The sequence below is a fragment of the Empidonax traillii genome, unplaced genomic scaffold (genome assembly GCF_003031625.1).
Source record: "Empidonax traillii isolate 1590-97213 ecotype Southwest subspecies unplaced genomic scaffold, ASM303162v1 scaffold124:size1682992, whole genome shotgun sequence".
NCBI classification, from domain to species: domain Eukaryota; kingdom Metazoa; phylum Chordata; class Aves; order Passeriformes; family Tyrannidae; genus Empidonax; species Empidonax traillii.
The window spans coordinates 650330-663214 of NW_020955317.1; the positions used below are offsets into that span (position 1 = coordinate 650330).

At 42.0% G+C, this 12885-nt stretch overlaps 1 protein-coding gene across 13 annotated transcripts in view; it reads right to left on the reverse strand.

Annotated features, from left to right (window-relative positions):
• The window catches only part of PTPRT (protein tyrosine phosphatase, receptor type T), a 436407-nt gene that overhangs the window by 308771 nt on the left and 114751 nt on the right, over positions 1 to 12885 (reverse strand). The window lies entirely within an intron of this gene.

Genomic DNA, 12885 nt, shown 5'->3' on the forward strand with positions numbered 1-12885 from the left:
AAGGTATGAACTCTGTTTCACAGGTAGGATGTTGGTGATTCATCTACTTCTTTTTTTTTCTCAGACAAATGGAAAAAGAAATCTGAAGAGAAAGCTGATAGAATAAGAAAGCCAAAATACTCACATTACCTGTCTCGGAAAGGCTCTCAGAGCAGTGCCTGGATCCAAATGAGAATTTCTAGAGAGTTCATGCCTGTCTTTGGGCCAATACTGAGATTTTACCCAAATGTTTAGATTTCTTTTGCTTAGAGAGATGTCTGAGGGGGTTAAGTACAACCCAGACCCTGCAGGCATGTGGTATATCAAGTTTAGCTAGGCCAGACTGGCAGTGAAGCTGTAGGCAGGACCTGTGCTTGCTCACAGGTGATGAGAAAGTCAATTATTTGATTTAAATCACATGCATATAGCAATCATATTATCTTTAAGATGACATAATGAAGAGAAAGTTAAGCTTTTTGTCCTATCAGAGAGCAAATCTGAAAAAAAAAAAAAAAAAAAAAGGCAATGTGCAGACAGAACCTCTGGAATGCAGGGAGTGAGACTGAAGTTACCACTTTCACTTACTTGGTTTTATTTTCCTGAAGACAGGAGTGTGCCAGTCTGGGACAACACTGCATGGAAGATGATCAAGACATATAAAGAGACAGGGCAGACTGCTAATTAGTTTGATGAGCTCATCAGCTTGAAAAGCCAAGTTGATAATCAGAACAAAACTCTGATTTTTTTTCCTCAGTATGTACGACTTTTAAATTATTGCACGTGACTAAACCATACTACCTTGGAATACAACCCTACAGATTTATGGGAAGCCAGATCTCACACTGGGGGTGCACAGCAGGGTTGGAGGCAGAGATGGCAGCTCCAGTTTGGGAAGGTTTGGGGGGTCTGAGGCATTGCCTACTGGAAAAGTGATAGACATGAAAATACAGCTCATCAACCTGTTGGCAAACCTACTCCGCCTAGAAACTCAGAGGATTAGTTTAAGAGCCCTAAACAACGATGGATTTGGGTTTTGGGGGAGTTTGTCACTGTCTAGAGGAAAATTCTGTGTGACCACTGAAGCTCTGAGGTGCTTCCCTATCTTGTTTGTTAGAAGGGCAAATATCTGGGGAGAAAAAGGCTTTCTCTTCAAACACAAGATTGGAGCACACACTTTTCCCTCTTCTAATGAATAAACTGCTTGAATACATTATGCCTAAAGTTTCAAAAAGAAATCAAAACAGCAGCAGTACTGGGAAGATGTGGATTTGGCCTGACTTGTGAAATCACAGTCCACCCTGCCCAAACGCTAAAGCATCAGGGACACAAAGCCCTGTGTGTAACAGCTCCTTATTTTCCAGTGAGTTATGGCTCATTTGGAGCAGCACACTAATTAATACAATCAGAGGCAAAGTTTCAGAACTCTCCCAACAGCACACATTAGCATACCCTGCCGAGAGAGACTTGATAAAGTTCAAAGCTTATCTCGTAGCCTGCATGCTCCGTGTTTGCTCAGAGCAGCAGCTGGCCAAGTGATCTCCCTTCTTCTCAAAGAGCAAAATTAAATTAGATTAGATCATCCTCTCTCCCTTGTAGAATTAAGATCGTGCTATGAAAACAAGCAAATTAGCTTTTGCAATCCTGTTTCTCACTTAAAGGCTACAAGGCTGAGAAATGCTTTCTGTACCGAATTTAGCTGAGTTTTAACAGTGTGCTTGGGCTGTTTTCCTGGCAAGCTGAAGGGAAAAGTTTTACAGATCTGGCTCTCCCTGGGCTTGAGGTTGTGACTGACAGAACCTGAGGGATGAGGCTAAAAAAGGGGGCGAAATAGAAAAGCAATGAACACAAAGTCTGGTGTCCCAGCCACACAGAAATCACAGGATCACAGAACGGTTTGGGTTGGAAGGGGCATTAAAGATCATCTCATTCCACCCCCTGCCAAGGGCAGGGACTCCTGCCACTAGACCAGGTTGCTCCCATCCCCTTCCAGCCTGGCCTTGGAGGTGTGATAAGAGCCACAGCAGTGAGATTTAAAAGCTTCTTGGTTTGTTGCTAGGTAAAAACACTGTGGAGTAAGAGAGAAAAACTTAGTTCCTAATGTGGTGAGATTAGGAACATGAATGTTGCATGAGAAGAAAAGCTCAGAGCATAAGAGAACAGAAGTAAAAATATAAGGAGTACAGGGATTTTTTAGATCTGAAAGCTGGACTGAAAAACAACAAATGTTTATGAAGGGAGGATGAAGAGTTTTAGTTCAGAACAGGGATGCCAGATGCCATATAAAAATCAAACATGTACACAACAGCGAATTAAGTTCAAAGGGGGCCATGCAAATGAGATCCTAGATTTCAACTGTAGTTTCTAGAGCTGATTCACTGCACACCAAGCTGTGAGGTCAGCTGGCACAGACACACTGAAGCTGATAAAAATACGTCCCCATTAAGTTACCATGCTGCAGCAATCAGACACTCTCCAGAAAACCATCCCATGCAATCTGTTCTAGATGAACACCTAATGAGAACTAAGCTAAACCCCTTTTTTCTGGTTATGATTCCTCCTTTGAATATTCCCATAACTATACTAGAAGCAACTTAAACCTATAAAACTGAAAGGGGGAAACACATTCGTCTGCTGTGGACAGATGGAGTAGTAAAACTAGCCATGAGAAAGCATAGCAATATCCCTGGTACATCTTCACTTAGTCACCCCAGACTGCATCAAAATTAGCAAGAAGTTAATTTAGCTTATAGTTTGTTTGGTTTTTTAATACCTTGATGATACCCTATTAGGCTGGAGGTGATGGAGGAGGTGATTCGGGTTTTATTGCCAAATTTCTTCACAGCTTGATCTTCACTACCAGATTATAAGATGAAGATGGTAAAGAAATATAAAAAAATAGTCTCATATACATGGAAAACAAGAGGCATGGAGTGAAAGGAAGCTTTGGGAGAGTTTATGTTTTCATGTGGTATCTGAATGATGAGTTTGTGGAGCAAAGTGACTCCTGAGGAGGCTTCACCAACAGTTATCCAGTGACAATGATAAACACGTTGCTTAAAGCTTTACTAACTTGGATATTAGAGATGTGTTCTAGAAGTAAATTAAAAATTGGAAGTGCTACATAAACTTTCAGTAAATAAAACATTTGCTCTAAAGCATCTTAAAGTTAATCAGAAACAGCTCTGCCGTTTCATGGCTCTGAAGTTAGTTCTTCTGCCTCCAAGTCATTTCTTCCACTCCTGCTGCTGTGTGTGCCAGGGCTGGGTGGGAGGATCAGGTAAAACATCCTGACTCTGCCAACTATCCATAAATAGATGGCATTTTCAAAGATCAAAGGGATGTGGTCACATCTTCAGTGTTAAGGATCATTTTGTTTCAGAAGAATGAGATGAACCAAGAAGACACCTGTGACGTAGGTCGCCTTTTCTGCCTCCCTTACTGCACCCTTCTGATCAACACTGACACTTCCTTCATGTTTGCACTGTAAGTAAATCCAAAGTAGGAGACCAGGAGAAAGAAGTTTGCACCATGAGGGAGATAAACCCTCTCTGGTGACAGTGAAGGATCTCTGTCCGTCCATGCAAGGCTTACCCAAAGCACCCAGAGTGAGTGCTGCCAATAAGGGCTTGACACCTCTCTGTATTTATAGGCATTTTGCTAATAAAAAGTCAAGCATTTCTCAAGGTAAAGAGTGCTTGTGTTATGCCCTGAAACGTCTCAATTTCCTATGAATTCCCTGTGACTTGGCTGGTGCCATTTTTACTGCAGCTGTTCCCTCAATTGAGAGTTCACGTCACGAAACATGACAGGGAGAAAAAGAGCCCATGAGAATTCAGTGAATGCAGCTTTTCATTTGAAAAGATCCTCAAACACATACAATTGCTTTCTTTTGCTTAATTTTCAACATTCATAAGCATAATTGCATTTATTTTCCTAGTCAATACTGAAAACAAGTGGTAATTTGTAATATTACAACTTTACATCTCAAAGGAACACAAGCACAACAGTCCCTGCTCCCTTCTAAAAGAGGTGAATGACACGGAGGAGGTTGGATTGCCTGTGCAGGAGATGCTTACAATATTTTTCCCCACGGGAATATATTAATATTGTTGCTATCAACTTCCCTTTGTACGTGTATCAATGACTCTTGGAAAACAGACCTCAAAGCCAGCGTTTTCCATGTGCCAAATCACAGGCACTAAATATCTAACCCAGGCAATAACAAATGCTAAAATTTCCTAAGCATGAAAAATGAACTCTCTTTTCCCCACAAAAGCAACAGTTCTCGCTGGAACCAGTGATCAGAGGTTGTTATTGCTATTCCATCAAACAATCTGTATCCTTCTAATTAAATAGCAAAGCATCTGAAAATCTGCTTATTAGGAGTCTGCATCCTGTTTATTTTGAAGCTGGTGGAAAGATTTCCAGTTATTTCACTAAGCACTCAGCAGGGCCTGTGGTGAAGGAACTGCATTAGTTAAATAATTCTTAGCACTGGAATCTTAGATATTCAACCATGGCTTTGTACTCAGATGCTGGAAATTTGCTACATGGTGTGATGGTTTGTGACAAGAGTTTAAAAAAAAAAAAGAAAAGAAAAAAGTAAGAAAGAAGATGAGACTTCACTGGGAAAAAGAAGACAAATGGGAAAAAAAAAAAAAAAGGAGTGTGTTAACCAGGCAATGCACTGCAGCACGCAGTCCCTCTAAGAGATTACACCTAGTTCCCACTGAATTTAGGGGATTTCAGGAGAATTCCACTGACTCCATGTTAAACAACTGCAAAAAAAGCTGAAAACTCACATGGACAGTTACCAAGGCTCTGCTGTTAAAGCTCACAAGGGGCTGAGCAACAACCTCAGCAACACTTGTTGCCTTTCCTGCGTCCTGCCCACCCTCTGCTTTGAATCCTTATTAATGCCTCAGTTGTTTTCTGGGATCAATTCTGAGGAGCAATTTTGTCTATGATTCACCAATATCTCCTTTTGTAAATCCTTCTCTGTCACCATCTGAGTGTTCACTCATGACCTTTTCCCTCCCTTTTTCAAATCTGGTCTGTCCTAAATTTGGCCATCAGTCCCCTGCAGGTTCAAGGGTCATTCTTCTCTTGGAACTTTTTTCCTGCTAGGCTTGTCCATCTCTACCCTGCTAAGCAAGCCTCCAGGATAAAGAAAAAATATCCAATGGAGAGGAGGGCCACAGTCCAGGAAAATAAAATAATCAGAATTCTGTATACTTCAAAATTCACTCCTGAAAGGTTGTGACAACTGCCTGAGCTCTCACTAGACCTGCAATACTCCCTAATCCTGTCAATTCCTTCAACATCACTTGTATCTGAATTTATCTATTCCTTCTGAGACTTTTGTTCCTACTTTAGTCACTGCTTTTCCTCTATTCCTTAATATCCACTAAGTTCACATTTATCAATTTCAGTATTCCACCTTTGCTAGAAGGACATTCCCCATCCCTCATTCTACCTACGCATCTTGTTTACTCCTGCAACCACATTTATTTCAATAGAGTTTAAATTAAATTTCATCTACTTGGAAGAAGTCTCTCTTCCTTCCATTTCCTAGCTCATGAAGCTCTTAAAAGTTTTTCATGAGAAATATTTTCCCATTGGCGTGGCTGTACAATTCCTTAACTTGGCCCTCGAACAAAAACCAGGTTTAACACTCTTGGCACCTGGACAGGTACATCCTAACAGAGCTCCAAATAACACATTAGGAAAAATAAAGGTTGTGTGCAAGATGCTGAGAGGCATCAGCTCCTGCTGGAGCCAAGAGGTGCTGAGAAAAAAAAAATAATGTTTCAGTGCTGAAACCATGGAGGAAAAACCAGGAACACCAGCAGCTTCCTCGCCCTTCCTCCCTGGGTGGTGCTGAGGGGCGTCACAGCAGCGCTTTGAACGTGCCCTGGCCTCGCTAATGGTGATAATGGAAAGGTCCTGACACCCACAAACAGCTCTGTCTCTGGCAGCTCTCACAGCAAAGGGTCAGGGACAGACTGACAACAGTTCAGATGTTCATTTAACACACCAAGGTGCAGGAACTGCGCGTGTCCCCAACGGGCAGCGATCCCTTCAGGGTCATTACCACACTTCCTCCAAGTCACTCTATCAGATTCCTTTGATGCCATTTCTTTTATACCCTGTGAGTTCAGAGGAGGCTGCACACCCTTGCTAAGCTTGATTTCAGTACCCAAACACCACCTACACCCTCCTGCTGACTTTTCACAATCAGCACATGAGGAGAGATTCTCTCTCACCTTTACAGTGTGAATGACACAGTATTAAAACATGAGATGTAATTTCCTTTCAGCAGAAGGCCTCCAGAGAGGTAAATGTTCTTAATTAAATCAACTCTTGCATCTTCAGTCATGGAATAAAAGCTAAGTAGTTAGCTAAGTGTGAGATACTTAATTTACACGTGCTCAGGTCAAACAGTCCCTCACTGTTTCTCTTACACCCAAAACTACTGCACCCAATCCCAAAAGAAAGGCTTTACTTGGTGTTAGAACACAGCAACACAACAGAGGAAGTGTTTGGTGAGAACTGCTCTCAAAATTAAGTTGTTACCTTTCTGAAATCAATTCAGTGGGAAAGATGCAACTGCTCATGGTCTTTGCTGATGACTTTCCCTGCCCAAAAAAGTAAAATTGTCTACACGTGCAGGTAGATTTTGTTACTGACAGCCCAGACCTGATACAAGATAGGCTAAAAAATCTGGGTGACAACACATTCTCTGAGGGACAGTTAAACCCCGTGCTGGGCTTTAGAGAGTGATTTATAGGAATGGTTGAGGGTCTGGATAGAGCAAACCAGAGCAATTCAAGGCTATAGAGCAGAAAAAGTTCCCTCCAGTTGCTCGCAAGGTTACATTTCTCCCAAAGCTATATTCATAAATAGGTCAAAACAGCACACTTTCCTGCAAGTCTAAACATTGGCTTGTACCTCTACTAAAATAAATCCAACAACTAAGCAATCAACCTCCCCCCAAAAACTCAGGTTAGCATAAAATAGGGATGAAACTCTGGAAAGGGGGAAGAATTATTTACAACTCTAAGAAAGAATCCTGGAACACAGACACGAAGCTGCAAAGTAAATGGCAAAATAAAAACACACTGGGGAAACTTTCCAGAGATCCCTCTCTGTTTAGACCTTCGCAGCTGAGAAGTGACTTGGAGCTCATTAACAAGCCCCAGACTAATCTATTTACTTGTATGGAACTGAAAAGAGGGGAGAGAAACATATTTGACTCATTCTTAGTAATTTCCCCTGCATAAAATATTTTTTGGAGGGGGAAAAAAAAACAAAACATACAGACAGCTGAGCCAAAACTCTTTCTCCCTCTCAGACAAAATTGGATGGTGATTCATCATATACACAGATGAATTTTAATTTATTCCTTTAACAAGTTTCTTTGTGTATTTTCTTGTAAGCGAGAATTAATACACTCAGACACGGGGAAATGTTAATTTTATGGCATCGCCTTCCAGATTTACAAATGTTGAGTCTAACTCCTGTTGGCACTCCTTCAGCAGCAGGAACAAAGCCAAGTGTCTGCCCCACGCACAGAGGGTCTCTGGCCTTTGTGGAGGTTCAACATTAACTTGAACAAAATGAAAGGATCCTGCCCATCCAGTGTGGGCACTGATGGACAGTTATTACCTTCCTGAAGGAAAGCTGTTGGATAATTAGTCGTTCCTGCTGTAACTCCACGGTGCCACTCAGGAAAAGGGGAAGGTGACACGGCAAAGCGTTTGGCCCATTAGACTCACATAAAACTTCCCTCAGTTCAGTGCAGCCCAAGCAGGGTTTAGCCATCTGGAATTCATAGATGCATCCTGGCTGTGATGCCTGCCTGCTAAATGAGCACCACTAATGATGATGATCCTTCTGTTCGTCCAGTGAAAAAGCTCAGAGATTCCTCCAGTTACTGGGACAAAGGAACACACCCCCCTAGACATGGGAAGAGTCCCCATCCGTTATCTCTGCAGCAAGAGGAAAGAAAACAACTGCTCCCATTTCTCAGTGAGGTGGTGCCCTGCATTCAGGGCTGAGTGCACTTCCCTGGGATATGGGATGCAGACTCCACAAGGCAGCACTCGGGACCCAGCTGTGCCTGGAACCTGCCAACTGTTCTCTCAAAACATCCATCACGCAGCTGGGGGGTTACTTTGGACATTAGGAAACATTTCTGCACTGGAAGGGTGGTCTGGCATTGGAACAGAGGTGGAATCACCATCCCTGGAAGTGTTTAAAAGATGTGTGGACGTGGCACTTGGAGACAGGGGTTAGTGGTGAGCCTGGCAGTGCTGGGTTATTGGTTAGACTCGATCTTACAGTTCTTTTCCAACCTTACTGATTGTATGAATGACAAAAATGAATCAACTGCTATCACAAAACCCCTTTCATCAGTAACAGATTTGGTTGCTCTTTGCAGAAAACTTGTGGAATAAGGATACAAAGTGAGGCACTTTGCACTTGCTAAAAAAACAAGTATTGGCATTCTGAATACCACAGCTTCTTCCAAACATTTTCCTTATCCTTAAATTCTTAATAGCTACACTTCTGTTTTCTAGACAAACAGAGTGTCTACCTAGAGAGCAATTCAGCAAGAACCAGAATTGAAATGGAGATCTTCATCTCTCTCTATATATACACACATACACAATTCTATTGTTAGAAATATCATGTATTTCTATGAAGGCAAAGTAGCACTTGCAGTGCTAATTTCCATATGTGAAAGGAAAGGACCCATCAGGCAGATGGGGCCAGACCTCCAGCCTCTGTGCTGATTGTTTATCTGCTCACCTGGAACTGGGCAACTTCACAAAAGTAAATTTGGGATTATCAGCAAAAAATGCAGCTGTGCAAATGCATGAGACATGATGCCTTTGTATCCAGATAGAATTGTATTTAATACAATTAAAGTAATTACTTCAGTCTAGTCAGCCCTGGCTAAATCTCCACTGCAGTTAATTAGCAAATGATGGTAAAATATGTTGAACATTAAATACTTCTATTATTAATATTATTCTTGAAACTGATGTAAGAGCAGCCACATCCAGGTTCTTTGGAATGCTGCGATGTGGTAACATGGAAAATAAGACCAGTGCTTTGGCCTGGCTGGCTTAGACACAACACATTTCCTTGCACTAACCCAGAATCTGCCCCCAAAAAAACCCCACAGAAGAGCTCAAGTCCTGCTTTCATAGAATCACAGAATGGTTTGGGGTGGAAGGGACTTCAAGATCTTCTCATTCCACCCTCCTGCCACGGGCAGGGACACCTTTCCACCAGCCCAGGTTGCTCCAAGCCCCGTCCAACCTGGCCTGGGACACTTCCAGGGATGGGGCAGCCACAGCTTCTCTGGGCAACCTATGCCAGGGCCTCCACACCCTCCCAGGGAGGAGTTTTACCACACAGGAAATAATTTCTGTGATCCCACACAAACCAAAGGGCCACATCCAGCTCACACCACCTAACAGCAGCACATAAAGACTGAACATTTACAGAAAAAGGGAAATGAGAAAGGCAAAATGAAAATAAAGGTGTGCAGGAGAAAGGGACTTGCTGTAATTTGAACTTCTAGACCGGAATTAGTCTTGTGCCTTGCCCTTGGAACACAATTTCAGGCAAATACCCCAAAAAGAGATAAAGTAACAGCTGAAGGCACAGGGAAAGAAACAAGATGCTGACTGAAGAAAGGTTAAAAGAACTGGGTCACATTTAGTCCTGCAAAATAAAGGTTTTAACTGCACAGAACTACTTAAGGGAGGTTATAAGAGAGCAACAACTGATGGCTCTCCCAGGTCAAAAATGGGAGAAAAAATGATGAGATGAAGCCATAGAAAGGAAAATGAAGGACTGAGAACCTTTATAATTCAAAGAGTGGAACGAGCAGCCCAAAGCTGCCGAATACTCATCACTGAGGGTATTCAGGCTTAAATAAACACCCATCTGTTAAAGAATATTTTGTTACAATCACTGCTGCTATTGTGCAAGGAGGTGGAACCAGAGCCCCACCGAAGTCTGGGGGTTGGATACCTACAATTCCTGTCTTTCACATTTTGAAACATTTATTCAGAACAACAAACATCTGGTTCTTAATCCCTCAATTAACAGCGTTTCCAGCCCTAAGGAATTAATCACAGAATTCATGGGAAACAGTTTATTTGCTGGCAACGGAGTAAAACAAATTGCCTACAAACTTCTACGTTGCTAATGGAGCAGTTTAATTGCCTCTTTTTTTTTTTTTTGACATATTAATTAAAAAAATAAAGACTAGAAAGACATCCCTGAGCAGAGACCTTTGCAGCAGCGTGTCAGCAAGAGAATTACAGAGCTCTGGGGACTCGGGGCTCTCACTCAGAAAATACTGACCTCCTTTGAAGAGCACTCGGAGATTCAGTGATGAAAAGCACAGTACAAAGTGCTAAACGGCATCATTAGTATTCAGGAGGACACAATTCTGTGTCTTAGTTGAATTTAGGATCTCCTGGTACTTTGGAAAGCTAAAATGTTTTCCAGAGGGAAGAGCTGACCAGGGTAGGGGCTGGCTTTGCTTTTTGACAATGTCTCCCAGCAGACTGACTTCTTATCACTGAACGAGCTTAATGCCTGTTCATTTTTTGGTTTTACCATTTCCACAAGGTGGTATTTTGAGCTGTTTCCAGCTACAAATCCAAGGCAGTGTTTAAAATACCAACCCAACAAAAAATGTGTACACAACTGTGCGTGTCCTCACAGAACCACAGAATGTCCTGAGCTGGAAGGGACCCACAAGGATCACCGAGTCCAACCCTTATTCCTGCACAGAACCATCCCCAACATCATCCAAACCCTCCTGGAGCTCTGGCAGCCTTGGGGCTGTGCCCACTGCCCTGGGGAGCCTGTTCAGCTCTCAGCTGCTGTGGACAAATTAAATGGAATGGAAAGTCCACCATCACATGTTCCAGTACTTTGGCTTTAAGGGTAGAACGTGCTGTTCATCAGTTTATTCACCTGGCTTTGCCCCCCGGATGAATTTTAAAGTAAACAACTTTTATTCTCAGCAAACAGATTTTCAAAGAGCAACCAACACAAACAATGTGCATTACGGGTCCATACAGCAATAGACTCTCAATAATAGCTTTGAACGTCTCCACAAGCTTCAGGGAGTCTAATTGACCACTATAATTTACTTCAAGGTTGGCAGCATTTGGACAGCTCTTGAAAGCATGTTTTTTTGTTACTAGACCCTTCTGTACCCATTTGCCACGGCCAGTCTTTTCACACCTACTGATTTTGCCTTTTGTTCTCTGTGAATAGTCCTGAGACATCAATCAGTAATAGGAGGAACTCACTCATTTCCCCTCATGCTCCTTAAAGTATCTTTAGATAACATCTCCTTATCAGCACATTCCAATTTGATGGCTGTTTTACCTTTGCATCTTCCTTCAATAAAGCTTTCTGTGTTTTTTACTTGATGTCTAACCTTTATTAAAATTGCAGCTGCTCTAACATCTTTAGGTATCACGGAGAGGGGGAAAACACAAAGCCATTTATTTATTTAGTTTTGGAGAAATAATGCTAAAAGCTTTGTTAAAAAAATTACATTTTAGTGTTTTGGGGTTAGCTTTATTTGGATTTTTTTTTCCTGTGTGTGTATGGGTTGTTTGTTTGAGGTTGGCTTGTTGTTTTGGGTGTGTTTTTTTTTCCCATCATGCCATTCCAGACTGGTTCTTGTCTATTGTTGTTTAGATTGCAACCTCTCTGAGTCTGTTGATCTCTCCATAGTTCCAATGCACTTCAGGTGACAACACACCTCCACATGGAGGAAAGGAAGGGTTTATCTTAACATTTGGAGTTGACCAAATATTGAACTCGTCCAGACCAAGCCATATAAACCTTCCCATTTGTTCCAGATTCCTCGTTGCATCAAAACTATGGATGGTCCTATTCCATCAGATCACACTGCAATCAATTCATTCCCAGACCTGTAGTTTGGTCTTTACCAAGGACAAGGAACAGGACACAGCAGGGTGGAAGTTGAGGAACCACAGAGATAAAACTGCCCATCACTAAAAACACACCATCCAGACTAACGAAATAAATTCTCACAGACAAGACTAAAAACTGCACCTTTCCCAATTAACTCCTTAGGGGATGCCACGGCCAAATCAAGTGGTTACCAGGGGTTACACACTTGGAAGGACAAGTTCCAGTAATAAAATAATTTTAAAACCACAGAAATTAAAACAACCTTCAGTGATGGAGGAAGCACAGCTCGGCTGGTGTCTTGTGTGCTTGTTTTTTCCTGACAACAAACACCCAGGGCTGGAGACGGGGCTGTCTGGTTCCAGGGAGCTATTGTCATTTCAGCTCAGCACAGTGTCCTTGCCAGGCAGCCAGCAATTACAAGTCTCTTATCCCAATAATTACAGGCATAAGAATACCTCTTGAGCAACGTTACATTCCAGTTCTGCCATGGAGCTCATGCTCTCAGCGTGGAATGCTCTAACCGGAACAAATACTTCTTTTTTAGGAGTGAAATCAGCGTCTTAGCTGGCTGGTGAGGTCTGTTTGTCACTGTGGGCCTCAAAAAGGCTCGTGCTGCTATTTTAGGTGGCAACCAACAGGGACAAACTAGGTTTCTGAGAAAAAACTCTTGTTTTCTTAAACCACGTTCCTTCTCCATGTGAACAAAGCATTCCAGAGCACTTTTATTAAGGCTGGAGAGAATTCATTCCCACGAGCAACATAATGGTAGCTTCCAATGAGTAACACAACTTGGAAATTATCATCAGCTCTCCAAAGAATATTCCAATTATCACATGGAAGACCATGATATTCTTAATATAAATTAGCAAATTAGGAATTCTGATAATTCTCTGCTGGAAACGTTTTTCTTGCACATGAAAA